Genomic DNA, 14,198 nt, shown 5'->3' on the forward strand with positions numbered 1-14,198 from the left:
TGTAAGACTTATGATGTTTTAATCTTAATTCCTATTTCTATTCATGAATCCCCTGAGTAAACCCTTGAATCCCATATCCATGCTTTATGTTTCAAGTTAGAACATGTGCTAGCTTTATACTTTTCTATAATAGAACGAAAGTTTGTTATAGATTAGGGACTTGTTGTGGGATTACCTCTTCTATACTTGCTACTAGGAATAGAGGAAGGGTTGAGGTTTGTTGGCCTGAATTGCATGCTTAATGCCTTTAGCAAATGTTTAGGTTATCAAGGAATTGTGCTTATCTTTTGGCTTGAGAGAATTGTCTATGCGAGGCATCGATAGATGATTGATTAGGCTAGAACATCAAGGAGAGACTCGAAGTTTTGTGGATAGAATAGGTTGATTAGAACTGAATTAGTCAAGCAAGAACCCAAGGCATTCTCACCATTGATTATCACACACTTATCTTTGTTAGTTTTCTAATTAAGTATCACAACAATCAATCAACCTTTAAATCTGAATTTTACTCGCTTTCCTACCGTGAACTCGAGGCTTAAACTGAATTGCCACACCAATTCCCTGTGGTTCGATAAATTAAAACCGGGTGAATTCCGTACACTTGCGGATTGACCAACAAGTTTTTGGCGCCGTTGCCGGGGAATTGTTTGTGGTTTTTGCTTTAAGTTTTTAGTTTGTGGTTTTATTTTTTGTTTTTTTTTCTTTGTCTAGAATTGGTGCTACTAATCTTTCTTTGTTTGAGTGTCACACTTTCAGGTTGCTCTCGAGAGAGACACCGTCATGGGTGGCCATATGACAGAGGAGGAGATGCAAGCCCATATCGAGGCAAGACTCCAAGAGGGGATCACCCTCCGATTATGTGAACAAGAAGTTGAGAATGCCAACCGGTCTCTTCGGGAACTCACTTCGGCGACCATGAGTTATGACTATCCCGGGAGCATTGTCTTTCCCGAGGGAGTGGGAAAATTTAAGTTGTGACCGGCATTCATCAACTTGGTGAGCCAAAACCAATACGGTGGAGGTACTTTGGAAGATCCACATGCTCACATGGAGAGGTTCATCCGGAATTGTAACACTTACCGGGTGAACAATGTTCCAACGGATGCAATTCGGTTGAGCTTGTTTCCATTTTCTTTGAAGGACACCGCTGAGGAATGGCTGAATTCTCAACCTCAAGGGATCTTCACTACTTGGGAAGACTTAGCGGAAAAGTTCACAACAAGGTTCTTCCCAAGAGCCCTTTTGAGGAAATTGAAAAAAGACATCATGAATTTTGTGCAACCCACTGAAGAAAATCTCTATGAAGCTTTGGAGCGCTTCAAGAAGCTCTTGAGGAAATGTCCTCAACACAATCTCACCCAAGCTGAATTGGTTGCAACATTTTATGATGGTCTACAATACTCTTGGAGGTTTGGCCTAGATGCGGCTTCAAATGGCGAGTTCGATGCTCTTCCCCCACGAGCGGGTTATGACTTAATAGAAAAGATGGCAGCGAGAGCCATGAACTCTGAAAATGATCGCCAAACCCGAAGGAGTAAGTTTGAAGTGGAAGCTTACGACAAGCTCTTGGCCTCCAATAAGCAAATCTCCGAACGAAGGAGTAAGTTTGAAGTGGAAGCTTACGACAAGCTCTTGGAGTACCATGAATAATCAAGGTTTCAGAGGTCAAAGCTTTGGACTATCTCAACAAGTCCAAGAGCAAGTTGGTGAAAATGATGGTGGCAAAAAGAGTTTAGAGGAGTTGGTTGAGACTTTCATCAACCGCATTAAGGACAACTACAAGAGCCAAGAGGTGGCTATAAAGAACTTGGAAAGTCAAATTGGCCAGCTGGTCAAGCAAATGGCCGAGATACCTCAAGGTAAGTTTTCTCCCGATTCGTTAATTTTTTCTAAACAAGAAAATTCTGCTGTTGTTACCACTAGGAGTGGGAGAGTGTTACATGAGTCAAAAAAACAAAGTAAGGAAATAGTTGAGGAGGAAAGGAGTGTTCCTATTAAAACTAGAGTGATGAATGATCCAATTCCTGAGCTTAGCAAAGTTCCATTTCCTAAAGCATTGGCTAAAAAGAATTTGGATAAAAAGTTTTCAAAATTTATGGATGTTTTTAAGAAACTCCATATTGATATCCCTTTTTCCGATGCTTTGGAACAAATGCCTATCTATGCTAAGTTCATGAAGGACATTTTAAATAAGAGAAGGAAGTTGAGTGAGGTTAATGAAACTATCATGATGACCGAGGAGTGTAGTGCTATTTTGCAAAGAAAAATGCCTCAGAAGAGAAGGGATCCCGAGAGTTTTACTATCCCAGTAGAGATTAAGGGGTTGACTGTTGTTGAAGCCTTGTGTGATTTGGGAGCGAGCATCAGCTTGATGCCGGTTAGCATGTTTAGAAGGCCGAACTTAGGTGAGGTCACCCCGACCATGCTCTCCTTACAAATGACAGACCGATCCCTAAAAACACCTTATGGGATCATTGAAGATGTGATGGTTAAGGTTGATAAGTACATGTTCCCAGTTGACTTTGTGGTGCTGGACATGGAGGAGGATGCAAAGATTCCTCTCACTCTAGGCCGACCCTTCTTCGCCACTGGTAGGGCTAAGATTGATGTTGATAAGGGTCAGCTCATTCTCAGAGTTGGTGAGGACAAGGTAAGATTTTCGGTTTTCAATCCTAATTTGCAAACTAACATTAATGATGGTTTTGTTTGTGATATGATCAAAAGCTTGTCTAGGTCTTCAAAGGAGACCCCCAAGATAAGTGAAAAAGATGTTGAGCTTAATCAAGCTCTCATCAAGCTTGTTAGTGAAAACAAGTATGGGGGGTCTAAAGAGGAGAATTTCCAAGACCACATGGCCCGATTCATTCAAGCTAGTCACATTGTAAAAATGGAAGGTGTGACTAGTGATGAGCTCATGATTAAGCTCTTCCCTCACTCCTTGAAAGGGGGAGCAAGGATTTGGTATGATGGTTTAGATGATACCCTCTATTGGGAGGAGATTTTCCAAAAGTTTTGTGCAAGGTTCCTACCTTGCTCATGTGGTAAGAATTGTGATGCTAAGGAATTTCCTTCCTAACATCAAAGGAAGGAGAGTCCACCTAGGACTATAACTTAGGGCTGCTTGGGAGACAACCCAAGTCTTGTTTTATTTTTCTTGTTTGTTTGTTGCATTTTGCAGGGAATGAGAGCCTGAATTCTGGAGAAGGAGGTGTATCTAAGGCCTCCATGGTAATTGGTAAAGAAGGTAAACTATTTCCCTTAGTTTAGCTCATGCATTTTTGCATATTTTTCTTTTGTAGCTTTTATTTTTCTTTTATTCATCATTGTTTTGTTAGAGTCATTTTTTGGTCGTTACTTCCCTATACTCACATGTTTTTGCCCATAGTTATGCTCTATAACATGTTGCTAGTTTTGAAAATGTTTTTGTGAATACTTGTGTTTTCTTTTGGGGATGAGTGATTGCATGTTTGGGGAAGAGAGGGGGAGACTTTGGTTTTGCGAGTGTTTCTTAAGGATAGAGTTGGTGTGAGTCCATAAGGATCCATCTTTGACCCTTCACCATAAAATTTCTCTGAAGGATCCTGGCTCACTTGTACTTCTTGGTTCTGTGTTGATTTCACTCTTTGCATACTCTGTGATACTTGCACCTTTCTCGAGACTTGTAGGTTTTTTAGCTTCAGAGTTTGTTGGCTTGAACATTTGTCCCTAGTTGTCCTTTTTGAGCCTATTGAAGATTTCTTTGTTAGCTAAATGATTGGGATGGATGATAGGTTGGATTTTGGGGAGTGTTGGTCCTTGCATTGTGTTGGAGCTAGTAATTAAAGTTGGAAATGTCTCTTGCCCCAAGTGTAAAAAAAAAAGGATGAAGAAGAAAAAGAAAAAGAGAAAAAAGACTCCTAATGTTGGAGTTGCAAAAAGAAAAAATAGAAGAAAAGAAAGTTGAAAAAGGGGTCAAGAGACTTGTGCTAAAAAAGGTTTGTTGTTGAAAGCTCCGGGGGTTACAAATTGGACCACACTCAATATGTTTTGAAGCCTAGCCTTCCTTAGGGATGAACCACCTTGTACTTCACCAAGCCAACATTTCAACCCTTTGAAGTCTCTTTGAATTTTTGCATGTTTGATCTTTGTTGCTATTGAGTGAATGACATTCAGGACCTGTGAACTTGCTTGTGTGCTCAGTGCACTTAATATATATCTCATCCTAGGAATTTTAGATCTATATGCTTCCCATGATGGACTCTACACTCTCCTTTATCTAAAAGTTGTATGAAGTGGATTGTTGTGTTTTTCTTTTGGAACCAGCTGTAGTTGCTAAATCCCCCGGTTTTGTGATAAGTATTCCTTGTTGAGAGCACTTGTTTGGGAGCATTTCTTGCGCTTGAGGGCAAGCGAGTGTTCTTTACGCTCGAGGGCGAGCTGTCGTTGAGTATAGTGGTGTGATGACCCTATTTTAGTAGTGTTTTTAGGGCCATTTCCTAGTTTGTTTCGAGTCTTTTTGTTGAGTCTCATGTAGTGTTTCATGCATTCTCATGCAATTTTATCTTTATTTGTGTTTTTACTTTGCTTTGGTAATTTTGTAGTTTTATAGGGACTTTTCTTGCATTTTAAGTAAGTTTAGGACTTGCATGATTTTCTTATGTTATTTGAGGGTCCTCTTTGCTAATGAGCTCTTTGAGCTTCTGGATATTTTTCTTGGCTTGTTGGTTTTGTTTTCAGATCATAAACTGAAGGAGAAGGAAGGCCAAGAACCATGGAATTGAAGGAGGGGTTAAAGAGGCTTGAAGAGGAGTTACAAAGAAGCTAAAAAGTCTTTCCAGCGAGCTTGGAGCGCCTAGGCGCTGGGAATTGGCGCCTAGGCGCTAGTTATATTTTTTGAGCCTTCTGGAATTGGCGCCTAGGCGCTGGGAACCTTCCAAAGAGCATGTTTTCAGCTGGAATTGGCGCTCAGGCGCTCTGAATCGGCCCCTGAGCGCCCAGACTCGCCTGTTTTGCCTATAAATTGGTTTTTAGACATTTCTCTTGGAACCTTTTGTCATTTTATCATATTTTCATAAGTTAGAAGAGAGGGTTTGAGTTCTGGAGCTTGAGGAGCTTTCTCTAAGCCCTATGTTTCAGGTTTAATCTTTACCTTCTTGTATGGATTTCATAGCCATGTTTGGCTAAAAACCCTTTTGCTTTGGGTTCTTTGTAAGACTTATGATGTTTTAATCTTAATTCCTATTTCTGTTCATGAATCCTCTGAGTAAACCCTTGAATCCCATATCCATGCTTTATGTTTCAAGTTAGAACATGTGCTAGCTTTATAATTTTCTATAATAGAACGGAAGTTTGTTATAGATTAGGGACTTGTTGTGGGATTACTTCTTCTATACTTGCTACTAGGAATAGAGGAAGGGTTGGAGTTTGTTAGCCTGAATTGCATGCTTAATGCCTTTAGCAAATGTTTAGGTTATCAAGGAATTGTGCTTATCTTTTGGCTTGAGAGGATTGTCTATGCGAGGCATCGATAGATGATTGATTAGGCTAGAACATCAAGGAGAGACTCGAAGTTTTGTGGATAGAATAGGTTGATTAGAACTGAATTAGTCAAGCAAGAACCCAAGGCATTCTCACCATTGATTATCACACACTTATCTTTGTTAGCTTTCTAATTAAGTATCACAACAATCAATCAACCTTTAAATCTGAATTTTACTCGCTTTCCTACCGTGAACTCGAGGCTTAAACTGAATTGCCACACCAATTCCCTGTGGTTCGATAAATTAAAACCGGGTGAATTCCGTACACTTGCGGATTGACCAACAGGGGCGACTACCAATTGTAAAGGACTCTCAGCTCATTTGAGAAATAACAAGCTTAAAATTCAGTTATATTCTCTCTCTAAGCGGTTACACTTTTCATCTCTAAGATTTTCACATCGCAATCCTCTCACATTAGGTACTATACCCTATCTCTATGTTCCTATATAGGATAGAACATTTGCTAATGTGGCGACAAACTATATATCAATGTTACCTTTGTATAACTATGTCCATGCACGGGTTGAGGAGAGTTTATTTCCTGATGTTTCAATCAATCTAATATAACTTTATGATTAAAGAAGCTTTACTTTACCCTAATTATTTTTTTTACAAAAATCATGTGCATTATAAAGAAATATGTAAGGTTTTACGAGATAGATAAATGCATATTTAAACTCTTAAATATTTATAATATTTAAAACATGTAAATATGTAAGGTTTTCAATTAATATTTATTTTTGAAGAAGTTCTCAATTAACATTAATATCTCTTATTTTTTAGAAAATAATAATATATAACATCCGTAAACAAACAAAATTTTTTTTGCACTGTAAAAAATACTTTAAATATATATTTATAAAAAAATTATATATTTGTGCAATTAAAAATTTCTTACAATAATATTTGTGTAATTACATATTTTTTTTTTAAAATAACAGTACACAAATTTGATGACAAAGGTCCCCGTGCAATGGGTTGTTCAACTAGGTAAAAATAAAAGTAGTGTCACATAATATGTAATAGTTTTTTTTTATAAAACAAAAAGCTGAAACTTAATTGAAAGAAAATAACTTGAGAAGCATCCCTCACAAGTGAGTAACACATCTACGGTTACAATCATGGCCTTTTTTTTTGTCAAAGATGTATGGAATTAAAACCCAAAGGATTGTCAAACGACACTTACAACATGCGAGAATAAATCTCTACGGGTGCTATAACAATGTACACATACATAAGAAAATGAAGAACATGCATGCATACTCAGCTGACAAACCCAGCAAATAAACATGATGTAAAACCCTAAGAAGTCATACAGAAGTCTCTACAAACCCCAAAACCAGAGAAGCTGATTGGCTTCTGAACGAAAAAAAAAAGATCATTTTAACCAGCGCTCCCATAGGCAACTCAACCGACTCTGCCGGGGTTGCGAGCAGTGCAACTACCAAGAAAGCCCTAACAAGGCTTCAACTGCATACAAGGGGCCAAACAAGCAACTCCAGCAACCAGGGGAAGACAGAAACATTCTGAAGATTCCATACATGGCAAAACCCAGCTGTGAAGGAGAGTGGGACATCCATTACAGAGGTGGTGGTGGCGAAGCTGGCAAGGAGGATACCGTTACTAACTCCACCGCAACAAGAACCAAGGAGGACAGTGGAGCGATGGCAAGTGGCTGAGGCCGCAGATGGTGATGTGGGGGCGGAGATCAAGGTGGTTGTTGCTGACGGCGGAATCCGGCGATAGCCACAGATCTGATGAAGGAGGAAACAAATGGTGGTGGTGGACTCGGATCTGACACGGCGAGAGAGCGTGGTGGTCACAGATCTTGTGGACAGGGAAGAAACTAATGGTGGTGGTGGTGGTTGCCGCAAATCTGGGACGGCGAGGAGACGGTGGTGGCTGGAGATCTGATGGAGATGGAAGAAACGGTGACTAGTCGTCGGTGGTGGCAGATCTGTCGCGAATGGCGGTGGATTGTGGAGGAACGGCGGGGGAAAAGGTGGTAGTGGCAAGAAGAGGAGAAAGCAAAAAACCCACTTATTTGGGTAATAAAACCACCTACTGTGGTAGAAACCCACCTAATGTGGGAAGGAAAACATCAACTAAGAAGATGAGAAAGGCTCCCTAAAGGAGGAGGAACCCCCAATGGGGGAGGGACCCCCAAAGGGGGTGGAGGCGCTGCTACCAGAGGTTGTGCCCTAGCACAGCGAAATCTTCTTCAAGGTTGCTTACATTGAAATATTAGCATACACGAATGTCAATAATCCCAATCATGCCCTAAACAACCCTTATTGTGATAGCAACTAATATAATAGATTATTATCATGTTATTTTTTTTTGGGTGTAGTACCCTTATCAAGTAATTTAATAGATTATTATCATGTTATTTAAGCTAAAAATTACATATTTAGATATTTTACTTATCAATTAACTTTATCTCTTGAAATTCATTTTTTAATGGAAAATGAACGAGTGGTGGAAACGAATGATGGTAATGAAAATGTGCGTAAAATGATCATGGTTGATGGATGAACAAAGCTCAGAAAACACAACTCAGAAATCTCACGTCCCTAATCATGGAACGCTGCATTACTACAATAGAACAAAATCAAAATTTTAACCCGTACATAAGTCTTTATTATCAAACCAACTCATTTTAGGTACCACACCTCACCTTAATCTGGCTTAAGATACCCCAAGCACCTTCCAAGAAACATTCAGAAAATTAAGATACAGCTTTTACCATAAAGATGACCGTGTCATTTAAATACCATTGGAGTATAATCTCTAGAAAGTCAGAGAACTTTTTCTTTTTGACGGTTAAGTCAGAGAACATGGATCTATGTTGAAAGTCAGAATACATATTAACATTATATTTTCCATGCATTGCTCACAAAACAATTTCAAAGAAAAGAGAGAACAAGCTTGTAGAAGAAGCTTGAAGAACAAGTTGAAATCTGAGTTTTAATTGATTGAATGTGATTTTCGTTACAATGTAGAAGAAAGACAAAAGCTTATTTATACTAAAACAGAATAACAAACTTGTAACTAACTGCTAATCAGTTTTAACTAACACTAATTACTTGCCAGCTCAGCTATGAGCACTAACTATCAGTGTTTACAACTAAGTCCCTATACTTCACTTCTGTCCACTTATGTTCAGTAAATGGTCCTCAGAGATTCTGTATTTTCACACCCTCCCACAAGCTGGAGGTGGAAAGATATTGACCAGACCAAGCTTAGAAACAAACCCTTGAAAGAATCTTGGCTGGAGAGCTTTAGTGAACATGTCTGCAACCTGAAGAGCTGTTGGAATGGGCAAAAGCTTGAGAACACCAGCTTGTAACTTCTCTCGGACTACATGACAATCAATCTCTAAGTGCTTGGTCCGCTCATGAAATACTGGGTTGGCAGCAATGTGCAAAGCGCTTTGATTGTCACAAAACAGAACAGGTGTCTTAGAACAAGTAATCTTCAAATCCTGCAACAAATAAAGAAGCCACTGCAGCTCACAAGTTGCATAGGCTAAAGCTCGATATTCTGCCTCACTAGATGACCTTGAGACTGTGACTTGCTTCTTAGCTTTCCAGGATATAAGTGAATGGCCAAGATAGAAACAGTATCCTGAAATAGATCGTCTTGTACCCATACAACCAGCCCAATCTGCATCTGAGTAACCCTGAATATTAATGGAAGAGTTTCTTGGAAAGAATAAGCCTAATCCTGGAGAGTCTTTTAAGAACTTCAAAACTCTGAGAGCTGCTTTGTAATGCATATCAGTAGGATTACTCATGAACTGACTCAACTGTTGTGTAGCAAAGGTAATATCAGGCCTTGTATGAGTCAAATATAACAATCTGCCCACTAATCTTCTGTATGCTGAAACATCTGCACAAGGTTCACCTTGATCAAGACTCAATTTAGCTGCTGGATCTAAAGGTGTTGAGACAGGTTTGCTGCCAAGATTGCCTGTTTCTTCAAGTAAATCTAAACAGTATTTCCTCTGACAAAGAGAAATTCCAGTAGTGGAATGTGCCACCTCAAGACCAAGAAAGTATTTTAAGATTCCCAGATCTTTAATACCAAAAGCACAATGTAGAGAGTCTTTAACCTTTTGAAATTCAGTCAGGTTATCTCCAAATAAAATGACATCATCTACATAGACTAATAACCCTGTGAACTTATCATCACCAAATTTGACAAACAAGGAATAATCTGAAGCTGTTTGTGTGTAGCCCAGATCTATGAGATGAGAAGAGAGTTTTTCATACCATTTCCTACTTGCTTGTTTCAAACCATAAAGTGATTTTTGAAGTTTGCACACTTGATTAGGCTTCTCAGTTGGGACCCCTGCTGGTACACTCATATACACATCTTCATTTAGAGAGCCATGTAGAAAAGCATTATCTACATCTAGTTGGTGTAAATGCCAAATCTTTGCAGCAGCAAGTGCTAAAACAACTCTGACAGTAGTAAGTTTGGCAACGGGAGAGAAAGTGTCAAAATAATCTAGTCCCTCTACTTGATTGTAGCCCTTAGCTACTAATCTTGCTTTGTAACGAGCCAGGGTACCATCTGCATTTCTCTTTACTCTATAGACCCATTTGCAACCTATGGGCTTGACACCTTGTGGTAAATCCATTAATTTCCAGGTTCCATTTCTCTCCAAAGCTGATATCTCTGCCTTCATTGCTTCTTGCCAATATGGATATTTGTTTGCCTCAGCAAATGTAGTTGGCTCTTTATCTGTAGAAATGTTAAGCACATATGACTGATGTGTAGGAGAAAGCTTGTTATGGGAGTAGTAATGTGTAATACTGTGTGCTGTACTAGTTCTTGTAGGTAAAGATCCATATTGAAAATTTTGTAGATATGATGGCCTCTTGACTTGTCTACTAGATGTCCTTGGAATGTCATAATTTTCTTCAATCACAGAATGATCAGTGGCATGATGTGAATTTGGACTTTCAATCTGAGAAGAAAATGATTTCTCTACCTGAGGATCACTATGAGCTACTTCTGGAATTGATTCTTCTGCCTGAACATCACTAGGAAGTACTTCTGGGATGATATCAACTCTATCTTCATTAATTGGCAACTCTACTGCAGGTGTGGATTGTGTTGCCCCCGTAACTTCAGAACTACTAGATCCACTGTTATATGCTTGCAAGTCTATGCACTCCCAGGAAACTGAAGCTGAGCTTTTGTAAGGTAAAATAAGCTCATGAAAAGATACATCTCTGGAAACTAGGATCTCATGAGTAGAAATATCCAGCAAAATGAAACCCTTGACCCCTTGCTTAAATCCCAAGAAAACACACTTCCTGGCTCTTGGTTCCAGCTTTGATCTATTTGCAGATATGGTATTTGCAAAACACAGTGAACCAAAGACCTTCAAATTATCTAGTTCAGCTTTCTTTTGATACAGCAATTGGTAAGGTGACCTGTTATTTAAGACCTTGCTTGGTATCCTATTCATAAGAAAGACTGCATGCAAGACAGCATAACTCCACATTTTCTTTGGCAAATTGGACTGAAAAAGTAAAGCTCTAGCAACGTTCAAAATATGTTGATGCTTCCTTTCCACCCTCCCATTCTGCTGTGGTGTATGAACACAAGATCTCTGGTGAATAATACCATGAGCAGAATAGTAATCAGGTAGAAGGAATTCAGGCCCATTGTCACTTCTAATAGCTTTGATGGACTGACCAAACTGTGTCTTCACCAAAGTAACAAAGTTCTTCACTTGTTGTTGTACTTCTGCTTTGGTCTTGAGGAGAACAATCCAAACAAACCTACTATAGTCATCTAGAACTGTGAGGAAGTACTTGTGATTATGGACAGAAGCTTGAGCAAGAGGACCCCAAATGTCCATGTGAACCAAATCAAAACACTTTTGTGCATTACTGTAACTAATGGAAAACATTTTCTTTTTCTGCTTGGCTAGGTGACAAATGTCACATACAAGAGACTTACTAACAGAAATGGAATTATCTACAGTGTGTAAAGCAAGTAATCTATCATGAGATAAATGCCCTAACCTAAAATGCCATAAAGCACTAGGTGGGATAGTGTGACCTAAGCCACTTATTTCAGATGAACTATGCTGAACAGAAAAACATGTACTAGAAGGACTACTAACTACTAAGTGATAGAGATCATCATATTGCAAACTACCCAAACCAATCCTCCTCATGGTTTGCACCTCCTGAACAAAACAATGAAATTTACCAAAAACTACATCAACATCATGTCCTTTTGCTAACTTATGAACTGAAACTAAATTATAAGAAAACTCAGGCACAAAGAGAACATGTGTTAGTAGAATGGACTGTGTTATTCTAACTGTCCCAACATAGCATGTTTTGATGATAGCACCATTAGGAAGCTTAACACTAATAGGTTTAACTTCAGCAAGTGTGTTAAAAGACAATTTGTCAAAACAAATGTGATCACTTGCTCCTGAATCTATGATCCAATCTCTACTATCATAATGTTGAAAACAAGATAAAGCCATGTGATTACCATGTCCTGAAGCATCTCCTTCATAAGTTGCAGCCTTCACCACATGATTCACAGAAGTATTGCTATTATCTGGAGCTTTCTTTGATGTTGTAGTAACTTGTTGGATCATGGCTATGATTCTTTTGTACTGATCGGCAGTGAAAGGCTCTTCAACCTCCTTTTGTGAGTAATTGTCATCCTCTAGATCATCAGTAGAGTCATAATTTCTGGCTGTGTTATTAGCATGACTTGTACCATTTCTGGAATTGAAAGTGGTAGGGTATCCATGTAGTCTATAGCAAATCTCCACCGTGTGACCTGGTTTCTTGCAATGAGTGCAGAATTTTCCAGTGGTCTTGTAACTAGAACTACCAGATTTTCCTCTACCATATGGCTTCCTTCCATCTGCTGCATTCACTATTGCTAGTGAATTTCCATTATCCTCAGTAGCAATCTGCCTTTCATGTTGTATGGCTAAAGACACAACCTTAGCAATTGATGGCAATGGAAAACTCATCAAAATCTGTGACTTAATCACTCCAAAATTATCATTCAGACCTAAAAGAAACCTGATTGTGTTATCTTGCTCCCTGAACAATTTTACATTCTCAATTGCATCACATCTACAGGGAACAGCACACCGACATTGTGGAATTGGGCGATAGTGCTCCAATTCTTCCAAAAGAATCTTCAACTCAGTGTAATATTCATCCACAGTGTGTGAATTTTGTTTCAAATTACTAATTTCATTATGTAATTCTGAAATCCTAACCAAATCACCTTGAGAAAAACGATCTCTCAGATCTCTCCATGCATCACAGGCATTTTCAAGAAAAACAATGCTATTTGCAATTGAAGTAGTTACCGAATTAAGGATCCATGAATAGATTAAACTATTGCAGCGATCCCAGGCTTCGTAGTTCATATCTGTCGCTACCGGCACCGGAATTTCGCCATTGACGAATCGGAACTTGTTTTTCGCCACAAGCGCGCGTTTCATCGATCTTGCCCAAGCATTGTAGTTCTTGCCATTCAAAGGTGGATTCACCATGGTCGCCGAAGGATTATCACTCGAGTGAATGTAGTACGGCGATTCTGGATTCTGCGACGGATCAAGAACCACATGAGGAACTCCATTGTTGTTGTTGTTCTGTGCTTGTCGCACCATAGCAGCGAAAATCGGTGATGGCAGAACCCTGGTTAGGGCTCTGGTACCATCAAAGAAAAGAGAGAACAAGCTTGTAGAAGAAGCTTGAAGAACAAGTTGAAATCTGAGTTTTAATTGATTGAATGTGATTTTCGTTACAATGTAGAAGAAAGACAAAAGCTTATTTATACTAAAACAGAATAACAAACTTGTAACTAACTGCTAATCAGTTTTAACTAACACTAATTACTTGCCAGCTACTTGCCAGCTCAGCTATGAGCACTAACTATCAGTGTTTACAACTAAGTCCCTATACTTCACTTCTGTCCACTTATGTTCAGTAAATGGTCCTCAGAGATTCTGTATTTTCACACAATTAATAACACAAAAGTAAACTGAAGGAAAGAAATGGAGGGACGTGAACCATGATAGTGATATACTATTTCTCTATTAAACATGTGAGATGTTCTAAACATTTATAAAGAATATCAAAGTCTATATATGCTCATTGCTCTCTCTACTCTTCACACACGAGCCCTTAATTACTGTATCTGATAGAACCCAGAAATTTACAGAAGAATTATTGAAGAAAACCCTCAGTTACAGAAGAGAGATAACACTCCCAAAATTGAGAGAGACACAACACTCTCTAGACCCCAAACCCATATGAATATTCAAGATGCATCACTCTCACCCTTTCTCTATCACTCTCACCCTAACTATCTTATTTATAGCCTCATTTCCCTAACTAACTCCCACACCAACTAACTAATCATTAACCTCTAACAACGTACTCAGAGATATGGGTACCTATCAGTATCACACTTTTTGTCTAAGTTCCAACTCTTCACTCTCTCTTGTCATGCTTCTCTTTTCACATTTAATTTCCAGCCACGTTGTCTTCAATTGAGTAACAAGTAGTCCTTTACTTCTTCTGCTAACCGTATGAATTTGCAATGTTTTGATTATTTCATGGATTTTTACTATTTAAGTGACACTAAGTAAAAAGGCAAAGTCATGGGGGC

At 38.8% G+C, this 14,198-nt stretch overlaps 1 non-coding gene across 1 annotated transcript; it reads right to left on the reverse strand.

Moving 5' to 3' along the window:
* Positions 1-1,248: 1,248 nt before the first annotated feature.
* On the reverse strand, positions 1,249-1,355 carry LOC130741534 (small nucleolar RNA R71). Its single transcript, XR_009020428.1, has one exon. It is a non-coding gene; the product is annotated as a small nucleolar RNA R71 (small nucleolar RNA).
* Positions 1,356-14,198: the final 12,843 nt, after the last annotated feature.

The sequence above is a fragment of the Lotus japonicus genome, chromosome 2 (genome assembly GCF_012489685.1).
Source record: "Lotus japonicus ecotype B-129 chromosome 2, LjGifu_v1.2".
NCBI classification, from domain to species: domain Eukaryota; kingdom Viridiplantae; phylum Streptophyta; class Magnoliopsida; order Fabales; family Fabaceae; genus Lotus; species Lotus japonicus.